Source organism: Castor canadensis, chromosome 16, assembly GCF_047511655.1.
Source record: "Castor canadensis chromosome 16, mCasCan1.hap1v2, whole genome shotgun sequence".
NCBI classification, from domain to species: Eukaryota; Metazoa; Chordata; class Mammalia; order Rodentia; family Castoridae; genus Castor; species Castor canadensis.
The window spans coordinates 39,942,534-39,956,205 of record NC_133401.1 but is presented as its reverse complement, the minus strand read 5'-3'; the positions used below and the strand labels follow the sequence as shown (position 1 = coordinate 39,956,205).

Here is a 13,672-nt window from a genome sequence, read left to right as displayed (position 1 = left end):
ATGGCCTCATACTTGCTAAGCAGGTGCTCTACCGCTTGAGCCACTCCACCAGCCCCTGAATTTTTTTTATATTATGAGCTTAAGTGTGAATTATGGCATCACTTGCCCTGTGATCCTGCCAGGTCTGGGTTAAGTGAAGGGAGGAAAAAAGGGGCCCAAGGAGCTGTTTAATTTGTAGGATGTGTGGTTCCATTTTTTTTTTTTTAATTTCTCTTCCCTTTAACTCGCTTTTACAAAAATATGAAACTTAGTATTAGTTAGGAGAGTCATTGTGGAGTCTTTTAAAATGTAGTACAAGGACCACCATCGTGCTAATAATAACAATAAAATCAATGAGATACTCTTTGCATCTACATCACATGCCCCAGACACTGTGAGAGGCAAGGACCACTTTGAATGCTGTCTCTTAGTCCCATGCCGCCGCACGCCACGGCCTCAACGCGACCATTATTGGTAAGCCACCCCCAGAATCTTTAGAAAGTTTAATGACTTACCCAAAGTCATCCAGCTCCCTAACAGTGAAGAAGGGTAACTTAGACAGCCTGGCTCCAGTCTTAACTCTTAACCTCATCTTTGTATTTATCTGTCTCCACGTTTCCCCATCCCCGCCCCCACGTGCCTAAAACTTCTCATTTATAGTCCTGAAGGGCCAGGACCAAGCCTCCCTCCCAGCCAGACTCGCTAAGCCTCTGACTTAATAGAAATGAATCAAAACCAGATTTGGCCTTTGCGGTGGATGAGCTTCTCGGCGGCGGCCGGCAGGGGGCGCGCTGGCGCCGGCCTGTGTGCACCGCCGAGGAGGCGCCGCCCCGCCCCGGCTTCCTTACCCTACACACCCAGTGCTTTTGCATTGCAAAAACAAATACTACTGGGTCAGGGAGATGGCCGTCACCACTTAATTAACCGAGTCTCTGTTGTTGAAACACAGCGCTGAATTCAGTAATTGCCCGTTTAAGTGGCCTGCAAATGCATGCTCCCCTGGGCAGACACTGGGCTGATGATCACAGGCTGTCCCTTGCACTGGGACTGAGACTCAGGGCTGGGTTTCCTTGGAAGGGGAGTTTTGGGCTGCAGGCCTGTTTCCTTGCAGACGGTTCTTTCTCTCCTTCATGAGCCCACTGGGGACTGCCCAGCTGGGCGTTCACTGCCATCCCTAGAGTGGAACAAATCTGACCTCCTAGTGGGGACACTTCGGAGAGGCAGTGGGGGACTTACTGATAATTGAGGAACCAAGTAGATGCTAGGCCTTTGCCTTCTGGGCCGCACTCTGCTCGGTGTGGGGACAGATATGCTCAGGGGCATACGACCTAGCTGTGTTCTCTGTGCCACCAGCCCTGTGTCCCTCCCTTGTTCTCCACCTGGGCTTAAGCAGACCACCTCACATACCTGCCACCCTGCATGGCCTGTTCGTTGATGGCCAACCGATGGTCACGACTAGAAGGGGCTCTACTGAAATTCTAAAGTTCTAATAAGGAGGTTAAGTTTCCAGTTGGGAAGAGGGCAGTTGGCCCTCTGTAACTGAGGCTTCCTCCATTTTACCTAGAGGACTGGGGCAGTAAAGAAGATACTGATGGTTTCCCTGAAGTGACAAAGATAGATAGATACATGGGATTTTGTTTTGTTTTGTTTTGTTTTGTTTTTTGCGGGGTGTGGTAGTAGTGGGTTTGAATTCAGGGCTTCATTCACACTTGCTAGGCAGGAGCTCTACCACTTGAGCCACTCCTCCCTTTTTTTTTTTTTTTTTTTTGAGATAGGGTCTCCTGAACTATTTGCCCAAGCTGGCTTGAAACCATGATCCCCGAGTAGGTAAGATTACAGGCGTGAGCCACTGGTTCTGGGCAGATGTATGTTTTAAGAGTACCTGGTTGGAGGGTGTGGAGCTGAGGGGGAGGGGGAAAAGCTGGAAGCAGGTTGCAAGAAGGAAGTGGGGGCAAGGAAGCTCCTTAAAGCAGAAACACCCCTTCTCTCCAACCCAGAAACTCAGAATCTCAGACAGCCCAAACCCTGGTTCTGAGTGGGTGGTCCACATTGATTTTTGCCATGAGCACTGTGGGATCTGCTGAGTGAACATGGTGTTTGTTGGGTAAGCTGTGCCATGTGCATTGAAGCTGGGCTCATGAGGGTGGAGAACGGGTCATCTGAGTAATGCAGTGTCCTTCTGGGTGTAGAGGTACAGCCATGAGCAAATAGTGGACAAATAAATAAGACATCAGTGCTGTGAGGTAACAACGCCCTGGAGGGGAGTGAAGCAAGGGGGAGGTGGTGGGGGACAGAAGTCAGGGGTCTCCGTTTTCAAGAAGGGGAAAAGGTCTGTGATATACAGTAGTCTCTCTGTATGTGTAGGGGATCGTTTCCAGGACCTCCTGGGGAAACCAAATTCCACACATGCTCAAATCCCTTAAAGTGGCATAGCCTCCACACCTCCTTCCCTGTACTTTAACCTGCCTCCAGGTGGCTTAGGATACTGAATGCAGTGTAAGTGCTATGTAAGCAGATGCACTGTAGGTTTAAGAAATGACAAAAGTTATGGAAACAGCCAAGATGCCCCCTACTGACGAATGGATTAAGAAAATGTGGTATTTATACACAATGGAATTTTACTCAGCCACAAAGAATGAAATTTTGTCATTCTCAAGTAAATGGATGGAAGTGCAGAATATCATCTTAAGCACAGTTAGTCAGGTTCAGAAAGCCAAAACTCACAAGTTCTCCCTCATATGCAGACTTTAGACCTAAAACAAATGCAGTAATGTTATTGGACAGGGTCACACACTAAGGGGAGAACGTGCACAGGAGGAATAGGGAAAGGAAAGGAAACCTAAAACTTGAATGTGGTTGATGTGCTCACTGTAGAGGAACAAATAAAGTAATATTAAAATGACAGAGGCCACTATGGGAAGGTGACCAGGAAGTAGTGAAGAGGTCTGGTAGAGATGAACCAATTTGGGTTGCAATACACATGTGCATGGAAACAATGCTAGCAATCTCTGTATAGCTATCTTTATCTCACTTAGCAAAAACACTGTCTTTCTTATCATCTCTTATGTTTTCCCTTCAACAAAATCAAAGACCAAGAGGGCAGAACAGGCTCTGCCCAGAGGCTGGAGTGGGGTGGTATGGGGGCGGGGGGAAGGTGGCCCAAATAATGTATACATGTATAAGTAAATGTAAAAACAATAAAATAAATTTTTTTTTAAAAAGAAAGAATGGCAAGAAAACACATCTGGACATGTTCAATACACATGCAATTTTTTTCTGGAATATTTTCTATCCATAGTTGGTCAAAGTCTGCAGATATGGAGGCCCAACTTGTATACATGTATATGAAAAGATTTATAAGGGAATACAATACATAAAACATTATACACCCACAAGACAGGTAAGCTAGACCAACTGCAAAGCACATGAATTACCAACAATGACTCAAAAATAAATAGAAAATACAAATAGACAATAAATGGAACTTAAATTGATAATCAAAACTTTACAATAACAGGGCTGGTGGAGTGGTTCAAGTTGTAGAGCTCCTGCCTTGCAAACATGAGTCCCTGAGTTCAATTCCCAGTACCGCACACACACAAAAAGAAACTTACGAAAACAATACAATAGGAAAGATTGTTTCTCTGGTGAATTCTACCAAATGTTAAAACTAAAAACATTTGTTTGATATAAAATTTAGTATGTTTTTATCAATACTTGTCAAAGTCCTCCACAAGTTAGAGATGGAGGGAGTCCTTTCTAATTCATTCTGTGAAGCTTGCATAAACCTGATACTGAAGCCAGACAAAGATATTGCAAGTGGGCAACAGATGATTATCTCTCAAGAAGAGAGATGCTGTGTACGCACCTGTAATCCTAGCTTCTCAGGAGGCAGAGATCAGGAGGATGGCGGCTTGAGGCCAGACTGAGGCAAAATGAAAGCGAGACTCTGTCTCAAAAAGATCCAACACAAAAATGGCTCAAGTGCAGAGCGCCTGCCTACCAAACATGAAGCCCTGAGTTCAAACCCAGTACACCAAAAATAAAAGAGAAAGAAGGCGTGAGAGAGAGATGCAAGAATTCTAGCAAATCAAGGACTACACATCATGTCCTGGGAGAACCTTATCTGAGGAATGAGTCCACATATTGATTAATAGAAAGAAAACGGTCATCTCTATTGATGAAAGTTCACAGCACCCTTCACCTCTTCATGATGACGACACTCAACAGACTGAGCATACCTGACAAAGTACATCAATGAAATTCCTAGAGATCAAGTTTGTACTTAAGGGTGAGTAGTAAGATTAGAAATAAGACAGGGTTCGCCCGTGCCACTTCTGCTCCAAATTGTGCTGGAAGTTCCAGCCAAGGCAATTAGGCAAGAAAATGAAATAAAAGGCATACAAATTGTAGAGGAAGAAAGTAAAATTATCTCTATTTACAGACGATACAATTTTACATGTAGAAAATACTTCAGAATACACAAAAGAAACTTAAGAGTTCGTAAATGAATAACTCAGCAAAGTTGGCATGCTACAAGTTCCATATGAAAATCTACAGTATTTCTGCATACTAGCAACAGATAGGCTGAAGATTACAGTAAGAAAACATGAGCTGGGGTGTAGCTCAGTGGTAGAGCACTCACTTAGCACATCCAAGGCCCTGGGTTCAATCCCTGGCACCACAAAAAAAAGAAAACAATTCCATATATAGTTGTATCAAAGAGGATAAAATATTTATAAATAAATTTAGCCAAGGAAGTGTAAGATTCCTATACTTGAAACTATAAAACAATGTTGAGAGAAATTAAAGAAGATCTTAAAAACTGTATGTGTCCCATGGTTATTTTGTTTGAAGATTTCTCCCCAAAACTGGCTTACAGACTCAGTACAATTCCTAGCAATGTTCCAATGATCTTGCTGCAAATTTAAAAAAAAATGAAAAATCCAAACTTCAGATTCATATGGAGTTGTAAGAGACCTTGAATATCCAAAACGATCCTTTTTTTTTCGTAATACTAGAATTTGATCTCAGGGCCTTGTGCTAGGCAGGTACTCTACCGCCTGAACCAGTGCACCAACTCTTTTTTTGTATTGCGAAAAAAGGGTCTCATGAACTATTTGCCTAGGCTATCCTAGAACTGTGATCCTCCTGATCTCTGCCTCCAGAGTAGCTAGGATTATAGGCGTGAGCCACTGGCATGCAGCCCCAAACAGTCATGAAAAAAGATGAATGTAGGAAGATTTATACTTCCGATTTGAGAACTCAGTATAAAGCAATGGTAGTCAAGAGAGTGTGGTGCTGGTATAAGGACACATATATAGATTGATGGAAGAGAAATGAGAGTCCTGAAATCAGTCCTCACAGGTACAGTCAATTGACTGTAAATGACTGTCAAGACTATCCAAAGGAAGAAGAATCTTTTCAGCAAATGATGCTGATGACTAGCTATTCACCTGCAAACAAATGAAGTCACCCCTTACCTCACACCATATAAAAAAACCAACTCAAAACAGGTCAAAGACCTAAACAGAAGAGCTAAACTATAAAAACTAGAAGAAAACACACAGGTAAATCTTCATGACTTTGGATTTAGCAATGGATTCTTAGACATGACACCAAAAGCATAATTACTAAAAGAAAAAATGAAATGAAGTGGTATTCATCAAAATTAAGGACACTTCTCCATCAAGAATACTAAAAAGACTAAAGCCCGCAAAGTGGGAGAGAACACTTTCAAATCATGTGAGTGATACACGGAATACACAAATAACTTTTACAGCTCAACAATATAGAGACAGTGCAATTTCAGTGAAATAAGCTAGACTCCAGATAGCCCCTGATGTCTTAGCCCTGATGTCTCAGCTTAGCCAGGATCAGAAACACAAAAGACACGTTTTCTCGCATATGTGAAAGATAGATCTAATGTGGAAGACAGATCCAAAGATAAACATATACACAAAAACAAACATGATCATATACAAACTCAGTTGTAGAACATGTTTCTAACAGTGGAACTTCTCTGTGGAACTCAGGGAAAGATGGAAAGGATAAGAGAGTGATCGAGCATCAGTAACATCTCATACCATGGTGAAGGTAGAGGATATAAGGATGTGTATTGAAAACTGTTTAAAAACAGGGGTGGGAGGTAAAGGAGTAAGGGAGGGTATTCGAAGGGACTGAACAGACCAAAGTAAAGCATACCCACAAAGGGCATAAATTGAGACACCCTTTGAACGTAAATTTGAATATTAATAACAAAAATCAGGGCTGAAAAACAGGCACAGTGCAGAGGGGAGTACTAGTAGGAGGGGGGAGCGTGAACTAAGGAGATTAAGGTGATGGTATATGGTTGATGGACTTCACATACCTGTATGAAACAGAACTAGAAAACCTCTTACAATGCTTTAAGTGGGGTGGGGAGGGGGCTGAGGGGGAGAGACGATGGAGGCAATGTAACTAATGTACAATATAAGTCTAATAAGAATTGTCACTATGAATCCCCCGTATCATGAATATATCCTAACAAAATTTTATTTTTTAAAAAAAGCTTTATTCATCATTCCCCTTGGTTCTCCCACTCTGGAAACATGTGAGGGAAAGACTCATAGAATCTGACAGATAAGGATTGGAAACCTCATTTTGTTGTGTTAAAAAAATTACAAGCTCACACCTGTAATCTTAGCTGTTTGGGAGACTGAGATCAGGAAGATCAAGGCTCAAGGCCAGCTAGGGCACATAGGTGAGACCCTATCTTGAAAACAACCAACACAAGAAAGAATTGGTGGATTGGCTCAAGTGGTAGAGCGCCTGCCTAGCAAGCATGAGACTCTAAGTTCAAACCTGAGTACTGCCAAAAAATAAATAAAATAATTACCCAGCTGAGCCCTGGTGGCTTACACCTGTAATCCTAGCTACTTGGGAAGCCGAGATCAAAAGGATAACAGTTCGAGGCCAGCCTGAGCAAATAGTTCCCAAAACCATCTCCAAAATAACCAGAGGAAAAAATGGACTGGACATGTGGCTCAAGTAGTAGAGACCTGTTCTTGCAAGAGTGAAGCCTTGAGTTCAAACCCCAGTACCACCAAAAATAAAAAAAAAAAAGAAAGAAAGAAAAAGAAAAAAGAAAAATTACCCAAAACATAAAGACACTGCAAAATGTTGGCTATTGAATGTGCTCCTCCACTTGAATGCAATAATAACAAATAATCGTTCAATTCTTCAGGAGACATACCTTTGTTACAATGGCTAGTTACTGTCTACCATGGCTCAAGGTCTGTGAAGTCGCATGCTAGCCTGTAGATTTTCAGCCACAGAAGCATGATGCTGGTTTCCCTAGACCCCTGATTCTGTCCTGAGAGGGAGGTATGTCTTCAGGAGGCTCTTTAAGGAGTCATCACCTGTGGAGAGAAGAAAAAGAAGCAGAATTGGACAGAAGAAGAAATGGAGCTCAGGTGCTGGGCAGCACTGAGGAAATGCAAATCATGATTTCTATCTGGAAGAAAAGAGATGACCACAAAAGTGAGAATTCTAGTCCCTATAGGGCATCAGCTGGTCCTGTCCCTAACGTGGCACATTTATCTCAGCATGCTTTCCCAGGGGACTGTAAGCATCTCCAGCTCCATCACCTGCTGGTTTCCTTGTGGATGGGCTGAAGACATCTTTGGCCTGGGCTCACTGATACTTGAATGAGAGTCGTATTTTCAAGTATTTTGAAAATGACTCTACGACAGTTACTTCCTGCTGAAGCACCCAATGGCTTACAAATGTTCATAGAATAAAATCAAAACTCCTTCTGTGGTCTTTGAAACCTTGTATCTTCTGGTCTCCACCCACTTCCCTGACATCTTTCCTCTGATTCTTGGCTTTATATTTTTTGAGCGTGCCCCTTTATCCTATCTCAGTGCCGCCTCTAAGCAAGCTCTATCCTGTCCTGGGAATTCTAATTTCTAAAATTATCCCACCTTGTCATCACTCAATATCAGTTCACAAACCATCTCCTTTTTTTTCTGGCGGAGGTTGTAATGGCGTTGAACTCAGGACCTTGTGCTTGCAAGGCAGGTGCTCTACCACTTCAACCACACCCCAGACCCTTTATGCATTGCTTATTAATGAGATAGGGTCTTTCTTTATGCCCAGGCATCCTGGACCATGATTCTCCTGTTTGTGCTTCCCTGCGTAGCTGGGATGACAGGCGTGTACCACTGCACCCAGCTATGAGATGGGGACTAGTGAACTTTTTGCCCAGGCTGGCCTGGAACCATGACCCTCTCACTCTCAGCCTCTGGAGTAGTTAGGATTACAGACATGAGCCACAGCGCTCGGCTCCACAAGCCACCTTCACTGACACTGGAGCAATATTCCCTGAGCCCAATTCCAGGCACACTCTCCACCTCCCCCTTCTGCACAAAACTAAATCATTTCGGCTATGATCGTCTTCATGTATTTGTCTATTTAATATCATCTGTCTCCTGATCAACACAGGAGCTCCAGTGGAATACGAGAAGAACTTGCTGCTCAAGTGAAGCCAGAAGCAGCAGAAGTTCTGCCATAAGGAGAAGTGCAACTCTACAGAGCGAGTACTACCTGAAAATGGGGATTTAGACACAGGTACTCAAGATCACCAGGTCCTGGGATGGAGGATGCAACGTGGGCCCACCACAGTGGAGAACAGATGAGTTGATGACATAATAATTGTGGGTTGCCGGGCACAGAAAGACAAAGATCTCAAAGAAACGTTGTGTGTGTGTGTGTGTGTGTGTGTGTGTGTGTGTGTGTGTGTGTGTGTGTGTGTGATACTGCTGGGGTTTGAACACAGAGCCTACACCTTTGAGCCACTCTGCCAGCCCTTTTTTACGATGGGTTTTTTTCAAGATAGTGTCTCTCAAACTATTTGCCTGGGCTGGCTTTGAACCACAATCCTCCTGATCTCTGCCTACTGAGTAGCTGGGATTACAGGCGTGATCCAATAGCCCCCAGCTCAAAGCAAATCTTGATAAAAAAAAAAAAAGCTTGGAGTTCTGATGAGTATGCTGATTCCTTCAGTCTTACCCTCCAGAAACATGTGTTCTTTGGAGCACTGAGCCAAGTGCAGGGTTGTTTAACACAGGAATAGGGAGTCATGCTGATTTAAATTCTCTCTCCACAAATAGACTAGAAGACCTTGAAAGCAGGCGCCTTACTCATCTTGTTCTTCCTGCTTATTTAAGGAAGTTTGTTGTCGTCCAACAGCCTAGCATGGGTCTGCCATGTAGTTATTTAATAAATATTTGTTGATTAAATGAACAAATGATTACTTTGTTATTAAAAGTGTTTGTGAGGGCTGCTGGAATGACTCAAGTGGCAGAGCACCTGACTAGCAAGAGTGAGGCCCTGGGTTCAAACCCCAGAACCACCAAAAAAAAAAATGTGGATATGAGCCAGGTGCAGTAGCTCAAGTCTTTAATGCCACATATTTGGGAGGCAGAGATCAGGAGGATTGTGGTTTGAGGCCAGTCCTGAGAAAAAGTCCTTGAGACCCCATCTCAACCAATGGCAGGGCACAGTTATTACCAGCTATGGTGGGGAAGCACAAACAGGAGTATCACAGGCCTGCCCAGGCACAGTGAGACCGAATAATAAAAATAACCAACACAAAAAGGGCTCCCATGGTAGAGTGACTGCTTAGCTTAGCAAATGTGATTTCCTGAGTTCAAACCCTAGTACTGCCCCTCCCCCAAAAAGTGGGGACCTAGGCAAGGCCCTTCACCTCTGTGAAATAAAGACAGACTAATATAAATAAATGCATTACGTACCTGCCATTTTTCAGACACCCTCCTAAGTGTCATAAATTCATTCACGAACCAAAGGCTTCCACCCTAAAGGCAGATGATAAGGAAGGTACAGGAGGAAGGAAGAAGCAAAGTAATTACAGATCGGGAAGTCCGCATTTACGGGCAGCTCTCTTTTACCAGGCCAGATGCTTCTTTAAAGAATAAATCTAATGAGAATCTTGATGAAGATGGTTTGCTTAAATTATATTCATTACCGTGTTTAGAACAAAGCAATACATGCTTGTCATAACAAGTGAAGTAATATTACGCATATAAAGAAAAAGCTAATAAATCCTCACCAACACCTCCAGGCACCTGCCTTGTGGAGAACCCTTCCACGTATTTTCCCAGAATTACACCAATATACATATTTATGTATACACACATGTGTAAATATTATATATTTACTTACAGATGCATATGGATCTTGTCTTGCTCACTTTTCAGAAAATAGACTGGCTTTATGCATGACTCTGTGACTCAGTTTCCGCACCTGGTGATCCATCAGGAAATGTTTCCTGCAGTAAACAGGTACAGCTGTCACTCAGTCTTTTCACCAGCTGTCTAATAGCCCACTGCCCCTCTCGTTCCTCCGGTCTCTAACTGTGACCATCACAGATGCAGGACTTATGTATGACCTAGCTCAGCAAAATCTTAACATGATCGATCGGTGGTATCATTTTGTCTGTTTTCCTTCTCCAGTGATCACACTCACTAGCTGGTTTTAGCAACCAGGTTTTGGACATGAAAAGTAAGCCCAGAGGCTAACATGGGTTCAGGACCCTTTGTCATTTAAATTCCAGTTTCCTTTGTTTTTTTTGTTTGTTTGTTTGTTTCTAGTACTGGGGTTTGAAGTCAAGGCATCATGCTTGCTAGAAAGGTGCTCTGCTGCTGGAGTCACTCTACCAGCTGTTTTGTGTTGGCTATTTTCAAGATAGGGTCTCTCAAACTACCCACCTGGGCTGGTTTCAAACCTGGATCCTCCTGATCTCTGCCTCCTGAGTAGCTAGGATGAAAGGCCTGAGCCACTGAAACCCGGTTACATTCCATTTTCTTTTGGATTCTAACTTCAACACAAACGTTAGAAAGCTGTGTTCCATTGTGTTTATCACTAACTGGCCATGATACGATATGATACGATATGATATGATATGATATAAGACACTTCACCTGGGAATCTGTTTTAAAAGCTTTGTGGGAGATTTGCCTTTTGAGTTGAATGGTGGATTGTGACAACACTTGCCGGTGGGGGTATGTAGAGGGGAATCTTTGTTCCGGGCTTTTAAAAATTAGATGGTAGTGTGGACTTCATCATCGGAAAAGGATTTTTTGATTGTTCTTTTTAAGCAAATGCTAACCCATATTAAACAGAACTAAGAAACCTCTTACTGTTGGTTCAAGTAGAGTGGGGAGGGGACTGAGGGGGAGAGAAGATGGGGACAATGTAAATAACATACAATATAAGTCTAACTGTAAATTGTAATTATGAATATATTAATGTATAATGAATATATCCTAATAAAAATTTATTAAAAAAAAAAAAGAAAATGCTGACTCAATGCTCTTCCCTCTCAGTCATTTGTAATTTTTTTGCAGGCAGGGGGCACCCTTTTTAAAAATCTCTCAGGGTACCTGATCCCTGTTTTGTTTTGTTTTTTATTTATTCACATGTGCATACATTGTTTGGGTCATTTCTCCTCCCTGCCCCTCTCCCCCCACTCACTGATCCCTGTTTGAGTACATTTAGAGGGTTCCTTGACTCCAGGCAAGGAAGAGGCAACCTCGGGGTACTGAAATCCTTTAGAATTCCAGGTTGATGCAGAGTCAGGGTAAACTTCCTCAATTCTAAGGGCAGAAGGTTGGGGATCAAGTTTTACCCACCTCCTTCTAACTGAGACCTTGGACAACTCACTTCACTTTTCTGAAGCTTGGTTTCCTCATTAGAGAAGAAGAGTCACCAAGGGCAAGACATGTATCATGGGCTTACAATGACACTTCTAGAAACTGTAGCTGCTGTTATGATGAATAAGCCATAACTTCTGATCTCCAGAGCTGAAGTTCTTTAGGGAAGAGATGCAATGTGGGTAAATGATAAGTGCCATAGAAGGATGGGGGCCAAACCACCTGGGGTGGGGGTAGGGGGACAAAGACTCCTGGAAATTCAGTAGAGGGACATCCATGTAGTAGGCACAGCTACTTCGAGAACTATGGGTAGGAATTTGCAGAGTGGGGAAGGTGACATTCTGGTGGTGGGAACTGTGTTAAGAGAGAGGATGGCGTCCCTGAGATGGGGCACCATGGAAGGCCATGGAAGGCCATGGAAGGCCATGGAAGGCAGTAGATGTCAGGAAAGCTGCTTCCATGGGAAGAACTAGCCCTGACCTCACTGCTCCATTTTGCTACAGCACAATGACCATGGTGACCATGGTGGCTGAGCCTGGTCCTAGGTCCTCAGCGAAGCCCTGTAGGCAACTGTTCAAGTTTCTAAGCCCATCCCAGAAAAAGAGGGTGCTGAGCCCGCTTTATCTCTCACACATTTGGTAAAATTTCCAAGACTCTTCTGACACTGAAGAGAAGCTGTTTCCACTTCCGACTCTTAAGGAGGAGTCAGGCCTTTCTGCACTGAGGCCCAGGGTGGCACATAACTGTGATTTACATGCTGTAAACATTTGTGACTTTTACTCACCTCCATGGTCTGATGGTAAACAGGCTCAGAGGGAGTCACAATGACTGGCAGCTTTTCTTGGCAGCCCAACACTGAATTAGGAGAAAGACAAAGCAAAAGAAGCCAACATAGGGCACATCTTTGTCTCTTGATGTCTAGAAACCCACCACCACCACCTCCACCCTGCACATACGAGGCTATAGATTGCTGTCCTAAATACCAAGATCTAGCTCACCTACAATTTTGTTTGTCTGACATAGTGTGGGCCTGCACCTTCTTAAAAAGGAAATCTTGTCATATGCTATGAAAGTGAACAAGGTGAGTTGAAGAATAATTGATGGGGCATGTATTTGTATTCATCCACTTCCTGTTACTATATATAACAAAATACCAGAGGCTAGATACTTTATAAAGAGAAGAGGGTTATTTAATCGCAGAGTTTTGGAGACTGATAGTCTCAGATCAGGAGGTGACCCATTAGGCCCCCTTGGCTGTGTCACGATGTGGTAGGATATCATTGTACTAGGAACATGCAGAAGAGAGAGATCACATGGTGAGATGGGGAGCCACTCTTGTGAGAAATAACTCACTCCACAAGATCATTATGAATCCCTTCTGAGGGCAGTGACCCCACTGACCTTTTTACCTCTCACTGACCCCCACCTCAAAGATTTCACCACCTCCTAACAGTGCCATATTGGGGACCAAGCTTCCAACACATGGGTCTTTGGGAAACAAACTCAAACCGGGTCCAAACTCAGATGACAGTGGAAGTGAGGCACCATGTAAAGGAGACATGGCATCTTGATGACTGTCCTCAGACAAGCTGCTAGCACAGCGTAGGAAGCTCAGAGTTCCTCCGAGACCCAGTATACCAGCACCCAGTACACCAGCCGCCAACACTCCTACCTAGTTCCACAACTATGGAAGTCAAGTTTCCCCCCCACCCCCCATTCCCAGATATTCCCTGCCTCCAGCTCCTGAGACCCCACTGCTGCCCGTGACAACACTCCATCAGCACAGAAAAGCTTGCTTCCCAGGGACCCATCAACACTCCACTGAGCATGAGCCCTTACAAGTTCGGCACCTTTTCAAAGGTCTGGAAGGAAGGCCTCATTGCTCCTGCCCTTGCACCTTCCTTCTCTTTTCCCCACATTCTCTCCCTTTCCCCTGAATCACCAGGAAGCTACAGATACTTTTCCTCTAACAAGAAAAA

At 43.6% G+C, this 13,672-nt stretch overlaps 1 long non-coding RNA gene across 1 annotated transcript; it reads right to left on the bottom strand.

The window, feature by feature from the left end:
- Nucleotides 1-7,119: 7,119 nt before the first annotated feature.
- Nucleotides 7,120-12,550, bottom strand: LOC141418088 (uncharacterized). Its single transcript, XR_012442726.1, has 4 exons — nt 12,478-12,550; nt 10,204-10,309; nt 9,774-9,836; nt 7,120-7,379 (listed from the first exon to the last, which is right to left on the bottom strand). It is a non-coding gene; the product is annotated as an uncharacterized lncRNA (long non-coding RNA).
- Between the last annotated feature and the right edge of the window lie 1,122 nt (nt 12,551-13,672).